Source organism: Protopterus annectens, chromosome 8.part0 (assembly GCF_019279795.1).
Source record: "Protopterus annectens isolate FY-2018-M chromosome 8.part0, PAN1.0, whole genome shotgun sequence".
In the NCBI taxonomy this organism is placed as follows: Eukaryota; Metazoa; Chordata; order Ceratodontiformes; family Protopteridae; genus Protopterus; species Protopterus annectens.
Genome location: NC_056741.1, coordinates 83702269 through 83720761, shown reverse-complemented (window position 1 = coordinate 83720761; position 18493 = coordinate 83702269).

The window sequence follows — 18493 nt, the reverse complement described above, 5'->3', positions numbered from 1 at the left end:
CCTTGTAAGGACTTCAGGGCTTGTGTGTAAAGTACAGGACAGTGCACAAATGTGTTAGTAGGTAAACGAGTAAGTACTTTCTAGAAAGTAGAGAAATTTAACCCGGATTTCTTGTATGCTACAAAACACCAATGCCTTCATTACTACTATCAGTTCTAGACAGCAATTAATGTCTCAGAGCTGGACATATATGGCAAGTACTATATACAGTCTGTTTTCTCAAATACTCACAGAAAGTATTTCTATAACAGTATAAAATCAACAAACCAAGACATACAGATTCCTGTGCCTTATATTATAACAGTCACTTGCCAGAGACACTTACAAGAAATATGTATCATAATTCTAAAAATTCTAGCATGCATGTTGACAACAGTATTAATTTTAGGTGATAGTATATAAGGAGAGCAAGAATAGACAATAAATACTTGTCAGCTTGCAAAGTGGTTCTCCAGGGGTATAATTTCCTTATGGTCAAATTAATGAAGTTTAGTTCAGCAGTATCACATTTGATAGTTATGACTATATGTTTGGTAAAAAAAGCAGGTTAAGTAGAATAGTAGCACCTATCTGATATATCCAATGCACTTTAAATCATTGAGAGCACGAGTAAAACTATATGGTTCACCAGCACTGCATCAGAAGCAAGAAATGAAAGTTCCCTCTAGTTCCTAATTATAATGCTGTGCGCTGAGCATACACTGTGGTCCTCCTTTACACATTTTTTCACATGCACAGAGTAATATGTGTCTGTCATTTCTATTCAAATAATGATACATTTAAATATGGAGTACTTCTATTTCTATTTTAATAATGCTGCATTAAGATATGCACTGTCTGTTTTATTAATGCTAAATGTTGATAGGCACTGCTTAAATGCACAATATATTTTGATAATTAATTTTTTGTCACAAAACGTGGGATCAGGGTACTTTTTCATTGGAATTTTAGCTGAAGGAAGTTTGCCTCCTTTTGGTCAAATATAAGTTATGTTATTATATCCTTTCTTCAAATATTACTTTCAATAAAATACCTCAGAAACTGTTTTTGTACTGTAGTAGGACAGCACAGTAGTTTTGTGTTTAAGGTCTCTATCTCGGAGTTGCAGGGCTTGGAGTTCAATCTTGATCTCTCATCTCCATCTGTGAAGTTTGCTTGTCGCAGGTACTTCAGTTTCCTTGCATTTATCAAAAATTGTGGTGGTTGACAGGCTAACCCAAATTGTCTATATAGACTGATAGATAATAGATGTGTGTGTGTGTGTGTGTGTGTGTGTGTGTGTGTGTGTGTGTTTCCATGTGTTGCATTTATGTTTACCCTTATTGCCTGTGTCATTCCTGAAAATGGTCCATGATAAGCAGTTTACTTAACAGGATAATATATAAAAGAAAAATAATAACAGTTCTGAGTTTAAAGGCAGTGTTGGTATTAGGATGTAGTTTTGTTTCTGGTTATTGCTGGCGTTTGCTTTGGGCATAGAAATAGGTTTAGGGCTAGGATCATGGCTTTTGCGCAGTGGTGATACTGGTTTTAGAGTCCTATATGTGGAGTATGGGAGAGCCTTACTGCCAATACAGTATGTTATAGATAATTCAATATATTGTTTTTTATATCCCAAATGCACCTTCAGATATTTGTAATTATTTTACTTTTTTTGTTTTTTTTTTTACAGTTTTGGAAGAGTTTGTAATCAAAAACATACCCTATGCTTAAAAATGTATACAAACATACTTGTTTTAGGATATAGCATAGTTTTTACAGCTGATCTTTCACTTTCATTGCAATGTGTTCTCAGGCCACAGATAATTACTCAGGACATGTATTTAATATTTAAGCTATTTTATTTACCCGTTTGTTTTTGTCATTAATAACCACCAGGGCTGCCCCTTGTTCCTTGCATTTAGCTTGACTAGCTTCTCTGTCCATCAGTTCTTCTGAAAACATGTAACATTTTTCTCGGTGTATCTTCCAGTTTTCAGGACAGATATACAATTTGAATTCTGGAATAAATAAACTATGTTTTAACTGTTTTGAGAAAATACTCATTAAAAAAACTCAAAATATCACATGTAAATAACAATTATAACTGTTGTACAGTAAATGCTTGATATGTTTAATGAGATGAAATTATCTTCTTCATAAAGCTGAAGATAACCTAAAATTAGGAAATAGATTAAGCATTTTCTGATCCAAAATTGCAACCTAGAAATTCTTTTTTAATCACTTTTATTAAAATACCACTTAAGACAGCATAGATGCATTAATAGAAATGAAAACAAACCATGTTAATATTTTTTTCCATTTACACACATTATACAATACATGTTTTCCTTCTTTATAACAACTGTCAGTTCAACTTTACATAAAGCACTCATGTTGTGCCTTCTTTTAAACCTCACTTCTCCTGATCATTATTCTACATGTAATGGTCCCACAAATTCCATTTATTTCAATGTGATTTGCCCCTTCCCTTTCCTAAAGATCCCTGTTCCAGTTCTTTTATCTCTTTTTCTATATTCAATACTTCAAATACAGTTTGTTTAGATACTGATTTCCATTTTTGAGTAATTGCTTTTTTGTCAGCCAACAAAATTAAACTTAATAAGGTCTTACTATGTCTAGACAATTCAGATCCTGTGTCCCAACTCAAAAGAATAATTTGCTAAGTTAACTATTTGTTTCCCTGATACTTCTGATGGTGGGGATTTTATTTAATCTGCCATTTCATTACATCTCCCAAAAACATGTTCAGATATACCTCATTCTTCCCTGTCACACCTCCAACATTTTCCAACTACCTGAGGAAAAACTCTTTGAAGTCTTCTTGGGTCATAAGAATGCATATGCAAACACTCCCAAGAAAAACTTAAGACAGTTTTAACTTAAAAATAGTTCTTAATGTTGCCATTTATTTTTGTTTACATACTAAACAGGGGCATCATGCAACTGAAGATCATGTTTCACAGAATCATGAGTCAATGAGCAAAACCAGACAAAAGCAGATTTGCTGCTAGCAAAGACATCTGGCAATCAAAGACAAACAGATTAAAACATACTTCCTAAGGAGCAAAGCGCCTTCATTCCCTTTCATTGGGACAATGCCCTCAGACTCAGGGTTTGGTTTGGAATCTGATGTTCCATTGCTCTTTTAGAAAAGACATACTAGCTATCAGAAAATTAGACCTGTGCCATCTTTCTAACTACTATTGTTTGCAGTTTGTATATTGGGAGCATATAATTCATAATAGTATATAATAACTAGTTTTGATTACACTATCTCTACAAACCATTTGAGCTCCGTGAAATTAAAACTAAGAAAATATGTAAGAGCAGAATGATGTTTGGATCCTGTTTACCACAGCCCACTTAATTTCTGCCTACAAAGCATACTGCTTTTAGGTGAGTAGGATGATGCTGATATTTTATTTTAGTAATAGTAATACCATATTCCAACCTGTCTTAGATAAAGTTTCATAATTTTTGTTGTTATGCTTTTAGACTTGGTGCTTTCAAGAAGTGTGACAGTCATTTTCCTGTGTTGGTGGCATTTTTGTTCATGTCCATAGTTGTGTTGCCAGTGATTTTTAAGATAAGCTGAATTTTTCATCAGATACAAGGGAAAATGATCAATCTGGAATTGGTCAGAGGCAGTAGGTCCCTTCTGCAGGGGAACCACCACAGCTTGACACCAGACTTCTGGAGCATGCAGAAACATATTATCAAATGGATATGTATGTCTTTTTTATTGTATTGTAGGGATGTTGCACTGTAACTCTACAAAGCAATGTAATTGAACATTCACTCATCAAAGGAATAAAGACTAACAAAAGGTTTGGAAGGAGGAACACATCCATTAATAATCACTTTCAGAGTTCTCAGCCCTGGAAAGTGAATGTTAATATGAGTCCAGTGGGGTGTGTACATTGTATGTCCATTAGCTCTTGCCTTATAGGTTTGAAATTTGGATGTTTGATTTCTTTGTAGTTTAACAAACCAGCAGTCCATGAAAGACATGTTTTCCCTAACAAATAACCACAGAACGTTTGTTTACTTAGTATCACTTTTTTATGGAGGAAACTGCTAATATAATTTGTCATGTCCAGAGGTGCTGGTATTCCTCACAGTTTCTATCATTTTATCTGTTTATTATTTCATCTCTTATGATTGGTAATCATTGGTAATGAGCAAAACTAATACTTTTAGCCTAAGATTTTCTGAAAATGAATGAACATTTATTTGTAAGGGTATCTGCTATTAAATCTATCCATCCATACACATCTTTTCCCAGTTTTGCACATGGGGTCGAGGTGTTACTTCAACAGTAACAATCATCTAGACCCAAGGTTCACAGCACCTGCTAGCCCTAGTACAGTTGTTCTTCTATGCCACACACATGCACGCTCACAGCTATGGCCAATTTAGAGTGTCCAATTCACCTATTGAATGTCTTTGGAATGTGGGAGAAAAACACAGCACTTGAAGGAAACCCTCATGAACACAGATATGACTTGGAGACTCTGCAAAGAAGGCACTCTAGCTGAGAACTGAATCAGAGAACCTCTTGATATGAGGTGACATTGCTATCCACTGTACTGTTTACTTTACAATTGGTTGAGTGGAAAGTGGATGATGTTCAGTCTCATTGATTTCAATTCCCTGATGTTGAACTCCTTGTCTGCTTTTAATTGAAAGCACTGCTGGCATGCTTTCTCATTCTGTGCTAACACTGGTACAATGCATATCTGAATTTCATTTTTGTCCACGTTTTGTGAGCGGGTACAGTTAGTTTATATAAATACGGAGTTGCGAAATGGAACACCTTCTTTTACTTGAGATGCACAGTAAGGTGAAGGTTGGCTCACTTCTCTTTTTCTACATTTATTTTATTTATTATTTTTTTGCATTTTTTTTACCCACTTGAGATGTCATCTGGTTTGTTTCTTCTGTTTAAAGAGTCAAGCAGTTCAGACTAGATTAAATCTAAAGGAAGCTCTACGGGAATCACTATTAACCATGGATCAAACATTACTGTATTTTTAATGAATGTCTGCTGCTATACTTTTGTGACATAACTGATGTGCACCCTCTCATTGCCTGTCTCTTTGCCCTGTGTTTTAGATGTTTGTCTAGTTACATAGTCTCTGATTTGATTAGTTTTGTAAGATTGTTCCATGCTTTACTTAAACAAGATTGATTACTGACGTGTTATTGTTTTTCAAAAGCATAGTGTATATTTTTGTCCTTTTGTGAGTTTATTAAATATGTTGTTCCACCTTATTGTCTTGTTTAAACTTCACATATACTTATGCCAAACAACATGCATTTTTGGATGCTATAATTAATAATGTTGCCAAAATTATTGTAATTTTCTTGTGATGTAATATCTGAGTGCCTTGCAGTTATAGTCCACATTGTTAGCAGAGTACACTATTTCTGTTATGGATATTTATTAATTTGATGAGCCATTTTATGCTCTGGATATGTAAATTATTTCTCACACATGCTCTAAATACCCACTTACTAATTTACATTTAACCAGAGTATATTTACCACAGTCAAAAGAAAAAAACATTTTCTATAGCCCATCAAATTCTTTGCAGCATAACCCGTCTCTCCAGAGAAGGAATGACATCATTGTAGCAGTTTATGCTTCAGTAATGTGAACTATCATTGAATACAATCTTGAAACACTGGGGCAAGTTATTTAAAAACATGAAAAGGTACACTTATTCTTTACTAGAAAAATAATTAAACCAGAAAACCTGGAATAAGTCAGAAAAGCTATTTGACCTATCATTATGTTTTATTTCTTACATATTACTTACAAGTGAACTCTGTCTGGTTTATAAGGTATATACGATTGTAAAAGATAATACTGATTTGGAAACAGTAGCAAATGGTTATAATCAATTTTTAGTGGGTAACAGCAGTAAGGGTGCCATCTTTTGGGAGATTTCTCCCCTTTTCATGTTTTTCTGACTGCAGAGATGGTTTATATAAGTTCAGTGGGTGTGGGACCTTGCCCTTCCCTAGATTAGGGAGCTTGTTCTCCTGTAAAAGTCCTTACAGTTTAGAGGGTTTTTTTTTTGCCTTTATGTGTTTGGACATTATCTTTCTGCATTGTGGTATTTTGGTTTAAGTAGTGAAACCAACAGTTCGAGAGAGACAGACAGACAGATAGAAAGACAGATGGATTGATAGATATAGGAGAGAAATTAACATGGGGTATATTACTCAAGGTTCCTAATGTTGATAATCAGTCGTTTAAAACTATTAACCTGATATCACATGTTTATACTGAAGTATCAACATGCTTATTTTTGATGCTGCCTTTTGGGACTTATAAATTTGCATCACTCATACATTTTAAAAGTAGTACTGAAAAACACAATGGGTGGTATTCATAGTGGCTTGTGGAAATGCAATAGGGGTATTCCTGATGCTTACAAATGAAAGTAGCAAAGGCTAAATTCATAGAAGCCATTTACGCTAACACACAAGGCAATAAAAATTACGACATGCAAATGAGACGTGTTGTAAAGTATAGTATGCTAATTAGGTGGTTTTGCAACTCATAGTCTGAGATCCCTGTGGTATGCACATCCATTGCTAAATTTAATGCTTCACCTTTGATATTGAAGTTGCAATCTGCAACCTTGTTTGTCTAAATATGCAGAAGCACTTCCCTGACATACACATGAATTATTTCCCCCAGCAACCTATTCATTAATTTGTATTTAGTATGCACAAGCACTAAAATGACACAATGAATTATTGTGCCCAGTGATTACTTCAGCAATCTGACCATGTATGCATAAGCCCTTCCCTGACATACAAATTATTTCCTTCAGTGACCCCTTCAGTAAAATTTCTTATTATGCACAAGCACAAAAATGAAACATCCACCCAAGTGACCCCTCCATTAATACTTCCAGGCATGCACAAGCATTAAGATAAAAGATTGCACCTAAACAACTCCTTTACTAATATGTCCAGGCATGCACAAGCATTAAGATAAAAGATTGCACCTAAACAACTCCTTTAGTAATATGTCCAGGCATGCACAAGCACTAAGATAAAAGATTGCACCTAAACAACTCCTTAAGTAATATGTCCAGGCATGCACAAGCACTAAGATAAAAGATTGCACCTAAACAACCCCTTTACTAATATGTCCAGGCATGCACAAGCACTAAGATAAAAGATTGCACCTAAACAACTCATTTAGTAATATGTCCAGGCATGCACAAGCACTAAGATAAAAGATTGCACCTAAACAACTCATTTAGTAATATGTCCAGGCATGCACAAGCACTAAGATAAAAGATTGCACCTAAACAACTCCTTTAGTAATATGTCCAGGCATGCACAAGCACTAAGATGAAAGATTACACCTAAACAACTCCTTTAGTAATATGTCCAGGCATGCACAAGCACTAAGATAAAAAGATTGCACCGAAACAACTCCTTTACTAATATGTCCAGGCATGCACAAGCACTAAGATAAAAGATTGCACCTAAACAACTCCTTTAGTAATATGTCCAGGCATGCACAAACACTAAGATAAAAGATTGCACCTAAACAACTCTTTTACTAATATGTCCAGGCATGCACAAGCACTAAGATAAAAGATTGCACCTAAACAACTCCGTTACTAATATGTCCAGGCATGCACAAGCACTAAGATAAAAGATTGCACCTAAACAACTCCTTTAGTAATATGCCCAGGCATGCGCAAGCACTAAGATAAAACATTGCACCTAAAAAACACCTTTAGTAATATGCCCAGGCATGCACAAGCACTAAGATAAAAGATTGCACCTAAACAACTCCTTTACTAATATGTCCAGGCATGCACAAGCACTAAGATAAACATTGCACGTAAACAACTCCTTTAGTAATATGTCCAGGCATGCACAAGCACTAAGATAAAAGATTGCACCTAAACAACTCCTTTACTAATATGTCCAGGCATGCACAAGCACTAAGATAAAAGATTGCACCTAAACAACTCCTTTACTAATATGTCCAGGCATGCACAAGCACTAAGATAAAAGATTGCACCTAAACAACTCCTTTAGTAATATGTCCAGGCATGCACAAACACTAAGATAAAAGATTGCACCTAAACAACTCCTTTAGTAATAAGTCCAGGCATGCACAAGCACTAAGATAAAACATTGCACCTAAACAACTCCTTTAGTAATATGTCCAGGCATGCACAAGCACTAAGATAAAACATTGCACCTAAACAACTCCTTTACTAATATGTCCAGGCATCCATAAGCACTAAGATAAAAGATTGCACCTAAACAGCTCCTTTAGTAATATATCCAGGTATGCACAAGCACTAAGATAAAAGATTGCAGCTAAACAACTCCTTTACTAATATGTCCAGGCATGCACAAGCACTAAGATAAAACATTGCACAAAAACAACTCCTTTACTAATATGTCCAGGCATGCACAAGCATTAAGATAAAAGATTGCACCTAAACAGCTCCTTTTATAATATGTCGAGGCATGCACAAGCACTAAGATAAAAGATTTCACCTAAACAACTCCTTTACTAATATGTCCAGGCATGCACAAGCACTAAGATAAAAGATTTCACCTAAACAACTCCTTTACTAATATGTCCAGGCATGCACAAGCACTAAGATAAAACATTGCACCTAAACAACTCCTTTACTAATATGTCCAGGCATGCACAAGCACTAAGATAAAAGATTGCACCTAAACAACTCCTTTACTAATATGTCCAGGCATGCACAAGCACTAAGATAAAAGATTGCACCTAAACAACTCCTTTACTAATATGTCCAGGCATGCACAAGCACTAAGATAAAACATTGCACCTAAACAACTCCTTTAGTAATATGTCCATGTATGCATAAGTACTAAAATAATTTCACCAAACGACCCCATTCAGTAATATGTCCAGGTATGCACAAGCACTAAAATAAAACATTTCACCCAAGTGGACCCCTTCAGTAAAATGTTCAGGTAGGCAAAAGCATCATACTGAAACATTTACCCAAGCAACCACTCCAGTAAAAATGTCCGGGTATGTAGAAGCAAACTCACCTCCTCTCGTATCTCAGTATTCTGACTGAAACATGTTGTTTTTCTGGTGTAACTTCAGGGTTATTTAAACTCTTTATATGCAAATGAGTACATTATAGAGTTGTGTATATGAACAAACTCATGTACATATGTGTAAACCCCTTAACAGAGTAGTAGCTGTAGGAGGATATTCACCCAAAGGTTTTCTGCACATTATTAGTCATCCTGACAGTCCGTAACTTGCATAATCTCATAGCAGCATTCTGCATCGATCACTGCAACAAATATGTGAAGCCACTGAACTAGGAATACTGCACAGAGTCCTCAGTGAGCATGCTGCAGTTCTTAAGACTGCTTGAGGTAACTTTTATCCATGAGAGCTTTAAAGGTGAAGTCATGGAACTTGCACAGTGCTGTCTATTCCTAGATTGTGATGTGAGAATATTAAGCTACTTTGTTTATAGAGATGCAGTTTGTATTAGGTACAGTAGAAGTTACATGACTACTCTTTAGTGATGAGGTATTGTGATTACAGATGGTTAACTTGAAAATTCCATTAGAAAACTAACAAAATTATTATCACATTAGAACAATCAAAATGTATTGTTTGTTTTTAAGGAAGAATTGTACAGTACATCTTGCCTAAAGGCCCTAGCTCTAGAAGGCTAATTAAGAATTACCCTTGCAGCAATTCTTGATTCCACCGTGCTTTGTTAAGGAGGAATACAGAATGACCTTGAGCTTATATTCTTTAATGTGTGTATGTAACCTTATATACCCGACTACTGTGCTCCCAATACTTAACTGGCCTCATAACCATCATTTATATAGATTTGCTTCTGCCTCACTGGTAGTTTTTTTTTCTGAGTAAAGATTATCGGTCTCTGGGGTATCATCCCACTCCGTTCACCCTCCAGGATCACTTCTCTCCGCTACCCTGCCCGCAAATCACACCTGCCCCCACTACCTCTAAATTTAAACCAATCCACACCCCTTCTTCTCTTAGCTCCACACTCCTTATCCATACAATCCATCTCTCAACATATTTCTATTAATATCACCCTAGCATCCTATGTGCATACTACTCCCCTTCATTCATTTCTATACCGCTCCACACTCCTTATCCATACAATCCATCTCTCAACATATTTCTATTAATATCACCCTAGCATCCTATGTGCATACTACTCCCCTTCATTCATTTCTATACCTTTACTACTTTCCTCCAATTATCCACGTAGGTAGTTTTTCTGATTACCTCTCTAATAAAACTTAATCTAAAATGGTTCTCCTTGCTCTCCTTTCACTAATGCTCTTCTCCCTTTCCTCACTTTCACCATATTTAGTCCCTAGCCAACCTTTGCTAAGCTCTCCAACAGACATTACCTCTTACACCAATAACACAAATCACTACTTCCTACCAATTGTACTGCGGCGGTGGTGCTGCGGTAACATTGTCGCCTCACAGTAAGACGCTGTCCTGTTCGATTCGCAGCTAGAGCGTCTTCTGTGTGGAGACATGCGTGAATGGGGGTACCTTCGTTGAAGGTTGTGCGTCAGAGCTGGCAACTCAGCATGTAAAAATCTACTGCCAATCATTAGCAGACCGGAGTTCCGCTGTGGTGACCCCTAACCGGGAAAAGCCGAAAGACACAACAACTACTTCCTACCAATCACTGCTCATCTCTTTCACACAGACAACATATTGGACAATATATTGTTCTTTAAACCTAAACTGTTTCAACACAGTTATACCTGTTTAACATTAAAATTACTGACAATTTAACCAAAATTAAATCTTACCTTTACTATACAATCTTGTAATTCCTCCAGCTCTGTGGTGAGATCCACCCTAACCCTAGTCCCAACATCACTCAATTCCCATCATCAACACATAGTCTAGGTTCATGAAATATGCTTAAATTTATCTCAGTAAACACACATAGCAGTTGCAACAAAATCTTTAAGTTGCATGCTTGGATAACTGCACCACCTCCTGAAATACTAGTAATTACTTAAACCTGGCTTAAATCACACATAAAGGATACCAACGTACTTCCTCCTGGCTTTAATAAGTTCAGAGCTGATTGATTTAAAAGAAAAGTAGGCAGTGTTGCAGTAATATATCTTGATTCTGTCTACCATGTCTCCATAATCATTAATAGATCTCTCAGAAAAAGTTATGTCCCCTCCCTATGGAAAAAATCCTTCATCCTTATCCTCCACAAAGGTGGCACTGGCACAGAAATTTCTAACTTTAGAACAATTGCTATTCTGTTGCCACTATCAAAACTTCTAGAAAAATGTATCCATAAATAACTTTTTCAATACCTACTTTATAATAATCTTCTTTCTCCCACCCAACATGGATTCAGACCAGAACACAGTACTATCACTGCTCTACTATTCTTTACTGACACTGTCAACAAAGCTTGTGACTCAGGAAACTTTGTCTCTTCTCTGTTCTTAGATCTTTCCAAAGCCTTTGATACTGTCTCTCACCCCAACTCTTATCCCAACCATGTCTTCTGGACTTAATTGAAACATCCTTACAATGCTTCACTAGCTACCTCTATAACAGATATCAGTTTGTCAAATGGAAGTCTAGCTTCTCTCCTTACTTACCAGTCAGCACGGGGTACTCAGGCTCAATACTAGGTCTAGTCCTCTATAACATTTTTATTAATCATCTTAATACTACTACGAAACAAGCCACCCTAATTCAATATGCTGATGACTCTACATTAATATGCTGCACCAGGAATCTTTATCATCTACAGAGCTTAACTCAAGAAGTATTCAGTTCCATTGACTCTTGGGTCACCAAAAACTATTTACTATTTAACCTCCCCAAAAAACTAAACCACTACTATTTTTACCAAAATAATTTTCTCCAAATACTTCTAGCTTTGTTATTACTTCTCTAAACAATACTTCAGTCAATGTGGTGTCACACACAAAACTGTTAGTTGTAACTGTCGGCAACCATTTTAAGTTTGACCTGCATATCAGAAACAACATAAAAAAAAACATAAAAAAACATAAAAAAAAAAAAACAATCAAAAATTGTGCATGATTTATAGGGCTAAGAAATTCATCTCCAGTTCTGCAAGAGTAACCCTTGCCACTACCTGTCCCTTACCCTCCCTTCTATATGCTTCACCTAGTCTAACCAATCTTCACTCTTTCCTCAAAGCAAAACTTAGCCAATGTTATAATAAAATAGCTACATTTGCAACAGGCCAACCCACTACTCTTACCATTGCTCTGCTCACAATTCCCTAAATTGGCTAATTGGCTTGAACTACCCCACCCTCTCACCTTTAATCAACTAACACTAACACACAAAATACCGTATCACTCTTCATTTTCAGAAACTGTACCATCACTACTTCAACACTATATTCCATCTCATGACCTACACTCTTCTTGAAAGTATCTAGTATCTATTTCAAGCCTTAAAGATCTAACAGTGTTAGCCTGTACTCTCACTGTGTTGACAAATCATGGAATAACATTCCATAATCAATCAGAATTATGCCTCACTACTATTCCGTCAAGGCTAGGCCGAAGGAACATCTAACCAATAATTGGATCTGCCCATGCTCCACACCATCTTAGTGCTCATTTCCATTCCCTTCTCCGCAGTCTTAGTAGACATTTTCTTGATCTACCTACTTCCCTTCCTGCATTACCTACTTTCTAGCTTAACCTTTCTATAATTCCTTAACCTTCTAATGTTCTTTCTCTCTATTCTTACACTAACCTTTATCTGTCCTAAAAATTATGACTGAAATTTTCTACCTACGTTTCTTGCCAGAAAGTGTATATCATTTCTAAAGCTTATTATTTATTCTGCAATTTATTTTTCATGCATTATTATGTAACATACATATTAGGAGCTCTCTCTCTTCTATATTTTATACAGCATATATTCATCTTTCTTGCTTGTTTTATATTTTTCTTATTTTCTTATTTTATTGTATCCACAAATTGTACTCCTGTGTGATTGTTTTAGTCTTTGTAAACAATGTTGAATTATAATTCTTTTAAATTGCACTGTGGAGCTTTTCTCCCCAGCCCTCCTCTGAAAATGGGCTTGTACACAGTTGGACATTAGTGGTAAACAAATGTCAAATAAAATAAAAATTTTGACAAAAATTAGGTTTTGTAGTTTAGCTTTAGTTGTTTAGCTTTAACTAAGCCAAATATCATGCTGCAGCTTTTGTTATAGTTTAAGAAAGGTGAATAATTTAAATATTTTAAGAAATAATAAAAAAGCATACTAGTTTTGTTTTTTACTAATGTCTTTGATATAGCCTGAAAATAATTTAAACCGATTTGTAAAATGTTTGCCTCATGTGACTTTAACCTACCACTAGTGAATTAAAGTTACAACAGAAACAAATTAGACTTAAACTAAATTAAATCTTATAAAAGTATATGAAAAATAACACTCCAATAGCAGCCCAGTAGTGTATAGCAAAAATGGTAAACACTAATAACATCAAACACCATTTTGAGGAAAATGAAGGTTTTAATGACAAATAAAGAATGTAAAATACAGAGGTAGGCACTTTCACAACATAATGTTGCTTCTTTAGACTATTCTAAAAATCCAGCCAAATACAGTGAATATATAGTATAAGTAACTGGATAATGATCCAATCAAAAACAGCAAGCCATTAAGCAACAGACAATAACTTTGCATAACTAATATTTGTGGCTAACCTCTCTAACCAAACATAAAAAGGTATACATTCTAACCAATCAAAGTAAACATCTAAACAATCTAAAGAATCAATCTAAAGAATTAAATTGGTACATGTCAAGAATCTCAATAGCAACACTCAGATCTGCTCTGAGTAACAGCACAATGGCACTAAATATAGAGAACCAACTGATATTGCCATCATCATGGCAGATATGTTCAGTGCTAACTTTAACCCCCTTTCACCCCCTAGAGGGACCATCTCTATACCGGAAGAATGCAAAGTTTCTGTAATCATGGCTGCACAGCTAAAAATCACACTCTCCAAAGCCAAGAACACAGCATCCATGGGACCTGACAATATCCCAGGCTGCGTTCTACGCAAACTACAGAATGAACTGGCACCCTACCTAAGTACCATGTTCAATCATAGCCTCACCTCAGGTTTTCTGCCCACTGAATGGCGCACCGTAACGGTTATCCCACTCCAAAAAGGGGGAGCCACGACAGACCCTGAGAACTACCGCCCCATTAGCATGATGAGCCTGGTCTGCAAGGCCATGGAATGTATCATCATGGAACTCATAAACAAAGACATTGGTATTCTCCAAACTCTGGACCCTACCCAGTTCGGGTTAGTAAAAAGCAGATCATGTCTCCTAAACCTGACTGACTTCTTTGAAGCAGTCACCAAAGCCATATATGAGGGTAAGGTGGTTCACACAGCTTATCTAGAGCTCGCCAAGGCTTTCGACACCATCCCCCACTCTGGAATTATAGATGAGCTCAGTAAACTAGGTATAAATCCCTATGTCACAAGATGGGTTGTCAACTGGCTCACAGACAGAACCCACACTGTGAAAGTAGCAGACTCCAAATCCAACTTCAGACCAGTGACAAGTGGAGTACCACAGGGTTCGGTCCTGGGTCCTCCCCTGTTTGATATCTACTTCTCTGAAGTACAGGCTAACACAGAAGGTCTTTGGCTAACAAAGTTTGCAGATGACTGCAAGCTAGGAGCCATAATTCAAACTCCTAATGGTGTGGACATACTACAAAATGGCCTCACTGAGACAGATGCCTGGTGTCAAAGCCATGACCTGAAACTCAATGCAAAAAAGTGTATTGTCATCCCCTTTGGTAAGAACTCTGTACCCATGAACTATCACATAAGTGGTAATCTACTTAATGCCGAAAGTGTGATAAAAGACCATGGGACACAGGTGGACAGTAGTCTCTCCTTTGATAATCACATCGCCACAGTGGTCAGGAAATCCTTCTACATGGCTCACCTCATCACAAAAGGTTTCTCATCCAGAAAAAAAGAGGTCATTGTTCCCCTCTACTCATCACTCATTAGACTCATTATAAAGTACAATGCCCCTTTTGGTATGTACCTCACAAGACATCTACAACAACTGGAAAGGCCACAGAAATACCTCACAAAGAGGATTACTGGCCTCAAACAGATGCCCTATGCAGACCGTCCCAAAAAACTCCAGCTTTACTCCGTCGCATATCACCTGCTCAGAGGTGATCTCTGCCTAACATACAAAGCTATGTCAAACCCAGAGCTGTTGGACATGCTCCACTTAAAGAAATCCCAATCCCTCTGAGCTACACACTCTAGGGACCTAAACCTTGTCACCACAATTAACAGAACATGCTGGAGGGATAGATTCCTGTCCCAGGGAATTCCCAAACTCTGGAACAGACTACCTATCTATGTCAAACAGAGCTCCTCATTAGCACTCTTCAATAAAAATCTTGATGATTAGATGGGAAACAGGAAATTCACCCCAGGGATCACTTATGTGGCTCTGCTCGACAGGGGCACAGGAAATAATTTTCTTGGGTGGCGAAAGCCAGGGTACCTTTCTGGCTAGGCTTATATAGTCCCTAGGGTTAATAGCCTAGTACCTACCTATGAACCTATGAACCTAAATGAATATTCTTTAACATTTCTTTAAAACTTAAAAACACTGTTGTATTAATAAATATTCGTAGAGTATTAGCAGCACATATATAATGTATTCCATTAAAAACTCTGAAAGTGTTAATAAAACCGTGCTTTTATCAACATGAAATTATATTGTAAATTCCTTCAATAGGTATTATTCATGACTTAGGAAATCAAACAGCCATTGGGGATAGTCATGCTATCTTCCTCTCCATAGGCAGAGGCACATTGTACATCCCATTAAAATATGGCATACCTGACCAATCAAACTGTGAGCTCCTCGCAAACATCCCATCAAATTTAGGGACATGAGCCATACATAGATATCAACTGTATCAAACCAAATAACCCAAACTGATTTTGTTTAAAAATATAATTACTTAACACATTGTTATATAGCAAAAATGCATGCTCATCTCTATTAAAGGGAAGCCTAATGGCACTTTCATATAACTAAAAACTTGTGGCTAGCAAACTTTATCATAACAGCTTAGAGCAAATCCAATTCTGTGATGTATAAACAATACATCATTAGCTCTCTGAATCAAACTAGATATGCTATACAGCTAGTATAAAATATTACTCTATGCAAAGAGTAATTTATCTAAAGGTTGGCGATTGCCCTGTAAAGAAACATCTGCATTAATACATTAAATGGTGATAACCAATCCAATTTAACAAAAACTAAAGGCAACTAATCGAAGACAATCATTGAATCTATTTTCTTATTGGTTAAGACCCCGAGCAAGCCACATACCAAACCTCAGCAATAACTCCATCCAATCAACACAAGGCAACACCAGAGTCATTACAGCTAAGACAGTCAAACAAGTGCCTAAATGGCACACTAAAAATCTACATTAATGTATCAGGAAGATGGCTAGCATATGCCACTCTCTCCTGAAGCCACTAATGAAAAAATGGCTTCATTGTCAATTCCCAACATCTGTACAAAAGAATAACCCACTTACCTCAACAGAAAACAATTTCACAAACCTAAATAGCATGTGTTGGAATCTATATGTTAAAAAATAAAAATCAAAAATTAAATCAGTAACTATTAATAATGAATATATTCATGTATAAAAACACCAAAAACCATTATAAAATGAATAACACTCATAAATAAAACTTCAGCAAGTCAAATAATAAGTCACATAAATAGTAGCCAATCCATCGTTTTCCAGCTCATTGGTGGACAAAAAATCACTACTAAATGTCATTAGTCGAAAACAGTTCACCAATGAACTGCCTCATACTCCACCTTGGACCTATCATGTCCAATCTATGATCAAACTTATTACAACATGATCAACAATGGACACCTGATTAAAAACATTAAAACAGAATTAAGTGTAGAGTTATAGCATCAGAGGAAAAGCATGAAATGTTGTCAATTCTCAATCAGTTGCACTCGGCAACAAACGTTAAACATATTTAATGAATGTAGTCCAGCAATCAGTAGCCACAAGCTCAAATTTACATCACAGAAGGGGGACCTCAAACTTATTATTTCCTATGTATGCCTCTAGCTCTAAGGGTAGGTTTAATGGAATGTCAAAACACAGTTTTCAAAGTCACATAATGGCAATTTTAAATATGTCAAACCCGCAACAGTGAATGCTATTGTGCACTCGCTGCTGTGAGATCAACTTATTGATTGGAGATCATACGGAGGTGGGATCAGGAAGTTTGCTCTTTTCCTCACTGTAGTGTGATCTAGGAGCTGTAAAATACATATAAGTAGCAGGGGATGGGGGTGCAGGAGGGCTTGCCCCCCCCCACAAAATGTTAGTTGGAATTGACTGGGAGGGAAGGTAGGCTGAGTAATATTGGCTTTGTCAAATATTGACGGGTCGACATTACTGGTTTTGGTGTTGTGCCTTTTCGATGTTGTTATTTTCTGTATTTTCATACAACAATGTGATCACTCAATGAAAGTGGTTTCAAAACATATATATATATATATATATATATATATATATATATATATATGTGTGTGTGTGTGTGTGTGTGTGTGTGTGTGTGTGTGTGTGTGTGTGTGTATGTGTGGTGTGTACGTGTATGTGTACCATATATATATATATATATATATATATATATATATATATATATATATAGGCTCCTATGAAAAGCATGAAAGACCAAAACACTGATCTAAAAAAGATCAAGACCGGAACACTGAAACTGCAAAATAATGAAACACAGAACAATGATGAACCAGGCAGCTTAGTTATTGTGTGAGAACACAGTACAGCTGTGTTTGAGGTCTTGCCCATTCCTTGCGATTTGGAGGTGGTATATGTAGCTATCATGGAGTGTGGGGGTACAGGGTGGTTTGCCCCCTGCCAAAACTTTTGTCTGTAATGTTCTGCAATTTAAGATTGAAGTGTACATGTTTGATATTGTGGATTTCATAATTGCCGGGTTTTATTATTTTGTAGTTCAAGTGTTTCGGTCTGGCTGTGTTTCACTTCAGTGTTGTGATCTTCCATGCTCTTGATAGGGACATATATCTAGCTATATATATATATATATATATATATATATATATATATATATATATATATATGTGTATACATACATATATGTATTTATAATTTATATATATATATATATATATATATATATATATATATATATATATATATATATATATATATACACATATACACATATATACATGCAGATATATATATATATATATATATATATATATATATATATATATATATATATATATATATATATATATA